This window comes from Leucopleurus acutus (assembly GCF_964270905.1).
Source record: "Leucopleurus acutus genome assembly, chromosome: 11".
NCBI lineage: Eukaryota > Metazoa > Chordata > Mammalia > Artiodactyla > Delphinidae > Leucopleurus > Leucopleurus acutus.
The window spans coordinates 48,593,026-48,605,796 of NC_139152.1; positions in this window are offsets into that span (position 1 = coordinate 48,593,026).

Here is a 12,771-nt window from a genome sequence, read left to right on the forward strand (position 1 = left end):
CAGCCTTCCTCTGCTTTTTACTGTTGGTAATGGTATACAAATATACCAAGTTTCTGGTGGAAATCTTGGAGCTTCTGGTCTTTGGCCCCTGCCACATCTTCCATAGACATACAGCCTCTCAACATAATCCATTAGGTCATCTAAATTTTCTTCTGCATTCTCCACAATGTACTCACAAGTTTCATTTACATCTTCCAAAGGTGCAAATTAAAATCCAAACAACACGGATGCATCCTTACAAGTGTTACTTTCCATTGTCATATACTTGTGTGTTAGACCCAAAGAACATATTTTTCACCACAGTGATTGTGAAAAGTAAGACAAGCACCTTTTTCCTTGCACATTTGTTAGTAGTAATCAAATCACATTCATATTTGCAATCTTGAAATCCATCATACACAAAGAAGGGTTAATGTCAAGATTTGTTTCCTGTGCAAATGCAAGTACTTTCTCATATATATATATATATATATATCTGGGTGTCTTCTCACATTTCCATTGTTAGTGCATAAATCAATGTCATAGTATAACCCAATACTGCACCATGCACAGTAAATAACTGAATGAACTGTGTTGGTACTGTCTTGAAGGTTCCATCACCGAATAATGTGGTATTGGCACTTAAATATCGAATATTGTCCTAAGTTTTGAAAATAAGAATTCTTTTGTTATCTTGAGCAACGAAATAGTAGAATTGTGCATGAGAAATGGTTCTCCAACCTCCGGTCACTTTATATTCCTCTGGAATTTCAATTCTATGCAATAAAGTTGGTTTGGAGGTCGATGTCTCTTGAATTCTATTTACTAGCCTCTTTAATGAGTTTCTTTCTGGTAGCATTTATAGAACCTCTTCATCATGAATATCATGGCTAGCTCTTCAAAGCACCTGTGATGGTGTTGTGTTTGGCTCCTTTTCTGCTTGTTGATTTAACCTAGTCAGGGTTTTCCTTACTTCTCCTTCAACATCAACTTGTGCTGATGTTTTTCTGTCCCATCCTGAATGATTAGAATATTATTCAAATCCTGACTAGTTGTACATAGAGCATTGCAGAGTCTCCTCTCTTCATAGCACCAGTACCTTTTACTCCCATCTCTCTTAAATGGAAATGGTAACAAAAATCATTATAATGTAGCATTTAATGCATACTTTTGCTACATCCCACACATTCTGATAATTTGTGTTTTCATTTAGTTTTCATTTTCATTTTAAATTTCTCTTGATATTTCTTCTTTGGCTCATACTATTTAGAAGTATGTTATTTAACCTCCAATTATTTTGGGGTTTCCAGTTATCTTTTGTTATTGATTTCTAGTTTAATTCCATGGTGGTTTGAGAGCAGACATTATATATTTTCTATTCTTTTAAATTGTCAAGGTGTGTTTTATGACCCAGAATGTGATCTAGTTTGTTGAATGTTCCATGTGAGCTTGAGAACAATGTGAACTGCTGTTGTTGGATGAAGTAGTCTATAGATGTCAATTATATCCAGTTGATTGATGGTGTTGTTTCACTATGTCTTTACTGATTTTCTGATTTTCTGTCTGCTGGATTTGTTCACTTCTAAGAGTTGGGTATTGAAGCCTTGAAATATGTTAGAGATTCATCTATTTCTCCTTGCAATTCTATTGTTTTTTGTCTTATATATTTTGACTCTCAGTTGGGTACATATTATACATGTTAAGGATTGTATGTCTTCTTGGGGAACTGAGTCTTTTATCATCGGGTAGTGCCTTTCCTCATCCTGATAACTTTCCACAGTTTGAAGTTTGTTTTTTTGAAATTAATACAGCTACTATTGCTTTCTTCTGATTAGTGTTAGCATGGTATATTTTCCTCCATTTACTTACTTTTAATCTATATGTATCTTTAAAGTGGGTTTCTTGAAGAGAATATATTTGTGTCTTGTTTTCTGGTCCACTCTGGCAATCTCTTTTCTAATTAGTGCGTTTAGACCTTCATATTCAAAGTGATTATTGATATAGTTGGATTAATATCTAAGCTATGCATTGCTTTTTTCTATTTTTTACCCTTGTTCTTGGTTCCAATTTTATCTTCCTTTCTTCTGTCTTTTGTGGTTTTAATTGAGGATTTTTAAAATATTATTCGAGTTTATCTCCTTTCTTAACATATCAGCTATACTACTTTTTTTTTAATATATATATTTTTAGTGGTTGTCCTAGAATAAAGTGGGTATTTGATGATTACAAAACTTTGTTATTATTGTATGCATGACATATTAGCAGAACATTTTAGTAACAAACTGCCTATTTAAAAAAATACAAACTGAGGGACTTCCCCAGTGGTCCAGTGGTAAAGAATCCACCTTCCAATGCAGGGCACTCAGGTCTGATCCCTGGTCAGGGAACTCAGATCCCACATGCCACGTGCCCACAACTACTGAGCTTGCGTGCCTCAACAAGAGAGCCTGAGCGCCACAACTAGAGAGAGAAAATCCACATGTTGCAATGAAGAGCCCATGCACTGCAACAAAAAAGATCCCACATGCCTCAGTGAAGATCCCACGTGCTGCAACTAAGACCCGATGCAGCCAAAAAAAATAAAGAAAATAAAAATAATAAAATAAAATAAATATTTTTTTAAAATGCAAACTGAAACATATAGAAGTGGGGTTATATAAGTTTTGAGATTTCTCAAAATTTTAGTGAAGAAATTTTAATAACAATGGAAAGAAGAAGAAATCTTGATAATTTTTGAACATTGGATATGTGTTGCGGATTTGATTGTAGTCTTTATCCACTTTGCTGTGTTTGAAATTTTTCTTTATTAAAAAAACTACTTTAAAATTTGTAATTTAAAATATCTTTCAGATTCAAAAGTAATCAATAAATTAAGTCACAAATCTACAGATCATCCCTCTGCAAAAGCTATTATCAAAAATCTAACTTTCATGGGTAAGAAAAACTTTAGACATAGATTGGTCTAGAAATGTGCCCAATGTGACAGACTGAGTCAGTCTCAGCAGAGATACTGGTCTGGACTCATCTGCTCTTGCTGCCAGGCCACCCTTACATTAGGCTGTTATGTTCACTGACATTGCCTGAGGTTCGAGTTAGAAAACACGGGACTACATTTGAGTGATACCTTTCAAATTGATCTGAAATAATAAAAAAGTTTAAGTTTTAAGTTATCATCTTTAGTTCAAAAATAAAGCAAGTTTTCTTTTATTGCTACAGATGATTGGCAGGAAAGGTTTAAATTCAAATCTAAACTTCTAAGAACTAGCAAAAATGAATTTCTTGTGCTTGCTATAATCACCATTTTTAGATGTACTTTATTTTCATTTCTTCGAAGAAGCAGGAAATGAATTGAACAAAGATTTATGCCATTTAATGTCACAGTTGATTACCAACAGAAATTGGAAGAATGCAATTTTTATGACTTGATGTAAAAGTAAGCTATAATTCAGGATGAAATGGAGATTGGCTAGACAGATTTTAATTTTTAAGAATATATCTTATCTTGCAGGAAATATTTATATAAATTAAGAAAGTCAAATCTCTAAATTATTTATTTTAAATAACTCATCTGACCTGGTACTAGACACATATATTCCTTAGATATAACTTCATTAAGCAACATCTTGAAATGTTTCAGATTTATATGTCTTACTACTGATATGCCCAAATTATTTTAAAAATGCATAAAATACTGAAATCTTACTTATGTAATTAATTTAGTGAATTAAGCAATTATCTGACATTTGTTTTTCAAAATTCTATAAGATCTAACATGACTGATATTAAATGTTTAGTAATCCCTTATAAATTACACCCACTTATTAATGTTGAATGGGTATGGGCATATTGTTTTATCATTCACAGCAAGATAGCCTTCATAAGATAGTTATTCTCATCATGTTAAATAGTAAGAATTTGGTTGTGAGAGACACAACAAAGAAAAAAGTAATCATTAGACAAGAATGAATATATATTTCCTATCTTTTTCTCCCCTACCACTCCAAATTTCTGCGATTTTTCATGAATACATTTATATATTCATTAATTTCATTAAATTTTGAGGTGCTTACTATGTATACCAGGCAAAGTGCTAAGTGCTACAGATAGGCTCAATTTACAATATCTCCACTGTCCTCAGAGTTTATAAATTATAATTATTGTATTATTTGACATTCTTTAAAAATATTATGTAACTCTTTGTCTCTGTACATTTGGACATGTTGATCCTTCTGCTTTAACTGTCCTTGTATATTTAGACCAACTAATGAACTTCTCTTTACCCGTCAGGTCAAATTGTGTGGTGATTAGATGTCTAGCTTTCTTTTTTTCTGAAACTCTCTGTAAATTTCACCACTTCTATAATACTGTTACCTACATTTATAAATGACACCTCCTAGCAAGCACATACCACCTCTCTGAGAAGGTTTAAATATTTTGTTACTTTGAATTTGAGGAACAGATGTATCATCTGACTTCCCTTATTCTCAATAAATATAGATCAATTCAATATTATATTATACTGTTCATATATTATTAAATCAGCACGTGTCTGTTCAATTGAAAAATGAAGAAACTGTGAAATTAAAATACTCAGCTTCACATAATGGAAATATGTGACTACAGACTTATCTAAATAGGGATCTATTTTTCTCATGTAGCAGAAAACTTCAGATATAAAGGAGATAAGAGCTAGTATGGATAGTTCTATGACACAATCAGTTTCCAAGGGTGATTTTATCTTTCTTTCCCAGTACTCTCACTCTGTTACTCATTGCCTTATGAAAGATGGCTGCTATAACTATTTTAAAAAGAATGAAAGAAAGAAGAAAAGTAGGGAGAAAGTGAAGGGCAAAAGAATAGTACCAGCCAAGTTTAATATTTAACATCTTACAAAAACACCTGAACAAACCTTTTGGCCAACCCAATACTTTTTTTTAGGATAGCAACAGCTTTTTGGAAGTGCCACCAGTAACCTGAAGTTTATATCTAATTGATCAGATGTATGGGTCAGTTATACAAAAGTAACTCAGTGGGAATCTAGAAGGTTTTCTTAGTGCATTATACTCCTGAAAATATCAGAGTTCTATTAGTGAGAAAAAAGACTGTGAATGGGTAAGTAATAGGTACATTTAAATGTCTATCACACAGTCATGCCAAATAAATACATTCGTTGTAATATTTCTTTGTATATAAATTTCAAAGTGGTTTCAGTACATGCAAGTACTTTTTAAATACATATGTTCCCAGTGTGTATCTGATCTATGTATTGTGTTGGCCTCTAAACTGCCTTTAGCTCAGTTGGTAAAATAATTTCAGAGGCTTGATAGAAATGACTTAATAACGTTTATTGAAGTTAATGAAACATTTAAGTAACATTTAAAAGTTTTTGCCAGAATGGTCAAAATATTTCATTGATATTTAAATATTAGCAAATAAAGTAGAACACTGAAACTAGAAATTCCTCAGTGTAACTGCTGATGTTCCAAACATAAGTTGTATATACAGACTAAAACATGTATTCTATGAAATGTAAAATCCTAGGAAAAATATATACTTGTCTAGCAAAGTACCTTCTTTCCCCACATGAAGAATTGAACCCAGGGAAATAAAATGACTTTTCTAACTCACACTTCTAGTCAATGAAAGATCAAATAATAGAAAACATTCTGGGTCTAATTTAAAAATATATACATATAAATATAAGAAAGAATATAATTTTCTTAGGCTTTACATATAGATAGACATGGTAGTCAAGCAAATATCATTTAAATTGTTTAATGTGATGCTCTTTTGCATGCTTCAGTTTTACTATAAAAATATTTAAGTAAACACAGCAAAATCAGGAAAAGAAGTAATATTCAGAAATTCAAGAATATTTTATTCTTGGGTGCCAGGTAGACAAAAAGGAGACTTCTAAAAATATTATAATATCTACAGGAACTTAAGAGAGTCCAATGTATACTTTCCCTTTTTAATCCTTTGGGGAAATACAGTTTGGTTGTCATGGAAATAATATAACAGACAGCTCCCGTTTCTAGAAATTATTGGTAAATATCACGCTCAAGAGATTTTCTCTGCTTGCAAATGTTTATTTATAACAAGTGTAATTTAGTACTTAAATGTTATGAATAGACTTGCAATTTGATATGGAAGACTTAGCACAAGAATTTACACCCCATTATCCCTAAACTGCATACCCAACACTCCATAGAAGTAAGAGAAATAGAAAAAGAATTGAGCAACAACAACAAAGAGAAACAACAGGGTCTTCACAGGTGGATGAGAGTTTTTAAATTTTTATGTAGTTGGACTCTGGAGAATGCTAATGGATGAAGCAGAGAGGAAATGTCAGTACGTCATGAATGCAGATTGCCTGGCCAAATGCAGACCCAGGCTTCTCTTTGGCAGTTTGTTAGAGGGCCAAGGTGAGAAGGGGTGCTGAAAACAAGGAAACTGATTGAAGTTTAATTAAGAAAACAGCTGTATCTTTTCATACACTATCTAAATGAAAAATACCATGCAATCTAGCATTCAGCCCCAAGATTAAAAAAATGGTAGAGGTAATTTACAAGGCATTGAACAAACCAGTGGGGACTTGCTATTGTTCTCATCATCTCAGCATTTGAGAGCCCATAGCAATAGACCGCAAACCTAACTCACTGTAAATGGAAGAAAATGCCCCTCTCATACATCAAGTTAACTATCAGCAAGCTTCTTGGTAAATGGACATGTATTACGTGCTTAGCAGAGAAGACTCAAAACAGTAACAGAGTAAAAAAGAAAGACTGAGAAAAGAAAATAAAAAATTAAGTCATCAAGAAATCAGAGACAGTTCAGGGAACAAGAAATAATTTAAAAACAAAACCTATAATTGGTTTTCAGAGCTTTTTGAAAAGATATTGGTATTGCCTTACAGAAATAATTTAATAATGTTATGAAAAATGGTGAAAAAGAGTATATTCTTAGAAATTAAAAATATAGCTGCTGAATTGAATAAAATGTATACAATTGCTTGAATATAATGGTAGAACATGTAGCAAAATGATAAAGATATAATAATCCTCAGAGGGAAAAATATTAAAAAGCCATAAGTAATCAATACAGGTGGGTCAATATTCAAGTAATAAGAGTTCCAGGATAAGAGAATAGGTAAAATGTATGGGACAAAGTTAACAAAGAAATGATGGAAGGAAAATTCCCACTGCTGAAAAGAAACATGAGCCTTCACATTGAGTGTTTACCCAGTGTAGATGATGATACATTTTAAAATTTTCACCTAGACATTCAATAGTAAAATTTCAAAGTAACAAGGGAAGACAGAATTTTTTTAAAAAATGAAGACTTCCAGCCTGGAAAAGATGGTATAGACCTGTTTTCCTCTAACCCCCCCTGCTAAGCACAACTATATTATCCCTGGAAAAGACACAAAAGACAAGCAAATGAGAACTCTGAAAGGTGCTAGGAAGGTGAGCTGGTTTGGGGATTCAGAACAGGAGGAACAGCACAGCAGCAGCGAGTCATGTATGCTCCCAGTCAGCAGAAGACTACCCAGACCTGTTTTTTTACTGACCCCCTACCTAGCAACAGAAGACTGTTCACATAGCTTCATTGTTTCCCTTGATGGAATGAGTGTTTTCCTAACAATAGCATGCCGACCTAATACCAATGGAAAGGGGGATAGGTTGGGAGCTCTGCCAGAAACAAGTAGCCAGGGGAAGCACTCTCCTCCACCAGGCTCCAGACTTCCCTTTTCCACTACGAGATATCAAAGAAGGTAGGCAGAGCCAACAGGAGAGATACACTACAGTAGTAGATTCACTACTGACTAGGAAGCCTCTTTGTCCTCTTAGGCCAGAGATTCTCTTCTCTTTCCCAGAGACACTGGGGCAAATGGGGGAGGGGTTGGATGGTTGGAGGATTGAATCACATTTCTCCCCTACTGGGATATATCCGTCACTCTGACCTGGAGTAAACCCTTCTGTCCTCTCAGGCATCACCAGTAAAGACCAGTGGAAGCCCTGGTGGCACCAGTTAAATGAGGCAGTTTGAAATAACACTGCAAAAGCCAGAAAATCAAACTGTCATTGGAACCACAGCCCACAGAAATAGTCTAGGATCTCAAGAGAAACAATTTTACTTTTTCTTTTCCCATTTGGATGACTTAGACCTCTTTTTTTCTTACCTGATTTATCTGGCTAGGATTTTCAGTACTATGCTGAAGAGAAGTGGCAAGAGTAGGCATCTTTGTCTTGTTCCTGATTTGAGAGGAAAAGCTTTTAGCTTTTTATCATTGAGTATGATGTTACCTGTGGACATATATAAGACTTTGTGATGTTGAGATATGTTCTTCCCAATTTGTTGGGAGTTTTTATCATGAAAGGATGTTAAATTTTGTCAAATGCTTTTTCTGCATCTCTCAAGATGTTCATATGGTTTTCACCCTTCATTCTGTTAATGTGGTGTATCACATTTATTGATTTGTATACATTGAAACGTCATTGCATTCCAGGGATAAGTCCCACTTGATCATTATGTGTGATCCTTCTTATATGCTGTTTAATCCAGTCTGATAGTATTTTGTTGAGGATTTTTGCATCTATATCTATAGAGACATTAGTCTGTAACTTTTTTTTTTCTTACAGTGTCCTCGTTGGTATCAAGGTAATGTTGACCTTGAAAAGTAAATTTAAAAGTGCCCCTCCTCTTCAATTTTTGGAAGAGTTTGAGAAGGATTGGAAGCAGAAGGAAGGAAATAATGAGGAATGGAAATCAATGAAATAGAAAACATTAAATTAATAGATAAAATCAATGAAACAAAGACTGATTCTTTGAAAAGACCAATAAAATTGACAAACTTCTTGTGGAAAAAAAAGAAAGAAAACACAAATTACTAGTATTAGGAATAAAATGAAGGATATCTCTAGAGAACCTGCAGTCATAAAAAGGATGACCAGGGAATAATAAAAACAGTTCTAAATACATAAATTTGAAAACAGATGAAATTGATTAATTCTTGAAAAAGACCCCACAAACTACCACACTCACCTAATGTTAAATAAATATTTTTGGATAACCCTAAAACCATTAAGTAAATTGAATTCATAATTTAAAAACTCTCTCTTCCCCAATATCATACAATTCCTCAAAAACCACAAACTACCAAACCTCAAGCAAGACTAATTAGAGATCTGAGCAGCCTGTACCAACAAAGGAATTTGTACTTTGAGTTTTGTATCACTGGAGAATTCTAACAAACTTTCAAATAATGAATACAAATTTTACACAATAACTTAAAAAATAGGAAAGGAGGGAACACTTCCAAATACATTTTATGAGGCATTATTATCCTGATATCAAAACCAGACCAAGACAATACACACACACATACACACACAACACACACACACATATACACACAACACACACACACATATACACACAACACACACACACAAACAAAAACTACAGTCCAACATTTCTCATGACCTTAGACTTAAAATGCTCAACAAAATATTAGCAAGTAGAATCCAATCATATCTAAAAAGAATTATACAAATTGACCAAATGAGATTTATCCTAGGTATACAAGTCCGTTTCAACATTTCAAAATCAATCAGTATAATCCACTATATCAACATGCTAAGGGAGAGAAATCATAAGATCTGCAGTAGACAAAATAATGTCTCCTCCCCCAAAGATATCCATGTCCTAATTCCCAAACTTGTGAATATGTTCATTTATATGGCAAAAGGGATTTTGAAGATGTGATTAAGTTAGGGATTTTGAGTTGGAAAGACAATCCTAGATTATTGAGTAGAACCAATGTAATCACATGAGTTCTTAAGCAATAGAGGCAGGAAGGTCAGAATTGGAAAATGAGGTGTGATAATGGAAGCAAAGGTGGGAGAAGCAGTGAATGTGAGGGAAGATCTGAAGATGCTATGCTGAACATACAGAAATAGCTGTGAGCTAAGAAATGCAGGAGGCCTACAGAAGATGGAAATGCGGCAACAGCTTCTTTCCTAGTCTTCAGATGAACAGGGTGCTGTCAACACATTGTTTTAGGACTTCTGAAATTTAGAACTGTAAGGTAATAAATTTGTGTTGTTGTAATCAAATAAGTTAATGGATGTGTTACAGTGGCAATTTGACAAAATTCCATACCTATCCATGAAAAGAACACTCAGCCAGTTAGGAATACAGTGGAATTACCTCAACTGGAAAGAAATAATCTGCAAAAATTCTACATTTATTATAATACTTAGTGGTGAAAGACTGAATGCTTTCCCTGAAGACTGGGAACAAGGCAAGAATGTCTGCTCCCACCACTCTTGTTCAACATTGTACCAGAAGTTCTAGTGATAGCAATAAATAAAAAGAAGGCATACAGTTTTAAGTTAAGAAATAAATCTATTTTTGTCTACATAAAAATTCTAACAAGTCTATAAATAATTCCTAGTACTAAGACATCAGTTTAACAAGGCTGCAGGAGGCAAGATAAACACACAACTATCAATTGCATTTCTATATACTAACAGTAAATATGTGGAAACAGAAATTATAAACACTATACCTCTTACAATCACTCCAAAGAAAATTAAATACTTAGATATATACTTAGAACATGTACAAGATACATATACAGAAAATCACAAAATTATGACAGAAGAAATCAAAGAAGACCCAAGTGAATGGAGAGATAAATGATGTTCATGAATTGGAAGAGTCAACACACTAAAGATGTCAATTCTTCCCCAGTAGGCATATAGGTTTAGTGCAACTCCTACAAAATCCCAGCAAGATTTTGTGTAGATATGGACAGATTTGTTCTAAAATTTAAAAGGAAAAGCACAGGTCCCAAGATAGCTAAAATACCTTGTGATAAAGAATAAAGTAGGAAGAATTACTCTATACAATATTAAAGCTAAATATATAACTATAATAATTGAGAGTATATTATTGGTGGAGGGATGGTAACATAGATCTATGAAGCAGAAATAGATCCACATAATATACCCAGTTGATTTTTGACAAAATTGGAAAACAATTCAAATGAGGAAAAATATCCTGTTCAACAAATAGTCCAGGAACAATTAGATATACATAAGAAAAAGAATAAACTTCAACTTAAACCTCAAACAAAAACTATATTCAAAGGAAAAAGTTATTCCATACATATGGAAATAAAAAGAAATCTGAGGTAGCAATACTTATATCAGACAATACACACTTTAAAACAAAGACTGTATGTAATAAGAGACAAAGATGGACATTACATAATGATAAAGGGATCAAACCAACAAGAAGATACTACACCCAACACAGAAGCACAAAAATTCATAAAGCAAATATTAGCAAACATAAAAAACGCACAGTAACACAATAATAGTAGGAGACTTTCAACACCCCACTTACATCAATGAATAGATCATCTAGACAGAAAATCAATAAGGAAACAATGGCATTAAATGACACATTAGATCAGATGAACTTAATAGATATGTATGGAACAGTCCATTGAGAAGCAGAATACACCTTCATTTCAAGTGCATATGGTATATACATATGACAGAATATTACTCAGCCACAAAAAGAATGAAATATTACCATTTGTGACAATATGGATGGACCTAGAAGGTATTATGCTAAGTGAAATAAGTCAGACACAGAAAGTGAATAAGAGAATATGATCTCACTTATATGTGGAATCTAAAACAAAACAAAAAACAAAACCCAAAGCAACAAACATAGCAAAACAGAAACAGACTCATAGATACAGAAAACAAAGTGGTAGTTGCCAGAGGGGATGTGGGGATGAATGAATTAGGTGAGGGCTATTAAGAGGTACAAACTTCCAGTTATAGAATAAATAAGTCACAGAGATGTAATGTACTATATAAGGAATATAATAATAATATTGTAATAACTTTGTATGTTATTAGACTAGACCTATTGTCTAACAGAGTTATCATGGTGATCATTTTGTAATGTATAAAATCATCAAAACACTATGTTGTACACCTGAAACTTATATAATATTGTAAGTCAATTATACTTCAAGAAAAATCTCTAAATGGAACACAGATTGAATATTAATACATAAAAATATAGAACATTAAAAAATATAAAATCTTTTTGATCTAGGGCTGGCAACAAGTTCTTAGATCTTACAAAAGCAGCATAATCCATAAAGGAAAAATTGATTAAAAATTGGATCTTATAAAAAAATTTTTTTTAAATGATCTGTAAATGCCCATGTGAAGACAATGAAAACAAAAGCCACAGAATATATTTGCAAACCATGTGTCCAATAGAGAACTAATATCTAGAATATATAAAAATCCCAAAATTCAACATAAAAAATACAATATAAAGATGGACAAAATAAATGAACATATTTGTCACTGAAGATGAAATATAGAAGACCATTAGCATGTGAAAAGATGTTTCACATCATTAGCTCATTATGGAAATACAAATTAAAATCATGATGAGACATCACACATCTACTGGGATGGGTAAAGTAATAAAATAATGACACCACTAAATTTTGGTGAGCATTTGGACATTAGATTGCTGATATATTGCTGATGGGAATGTAAAATAGTACAGACACTCTTGGTATAGTTTGGTAGAGTCTGAAAACACTAAACATACAGCTACCATATGACCCAGCACTTGCATCCAGGGGCATTTATCCCAGAGAAATAAAAACTTATGTTCACACACAAAAATCTATATGGAAATATTAGAAACAGCTTTATTTGTAACAGGAAAAAAGAAATCAGTCCA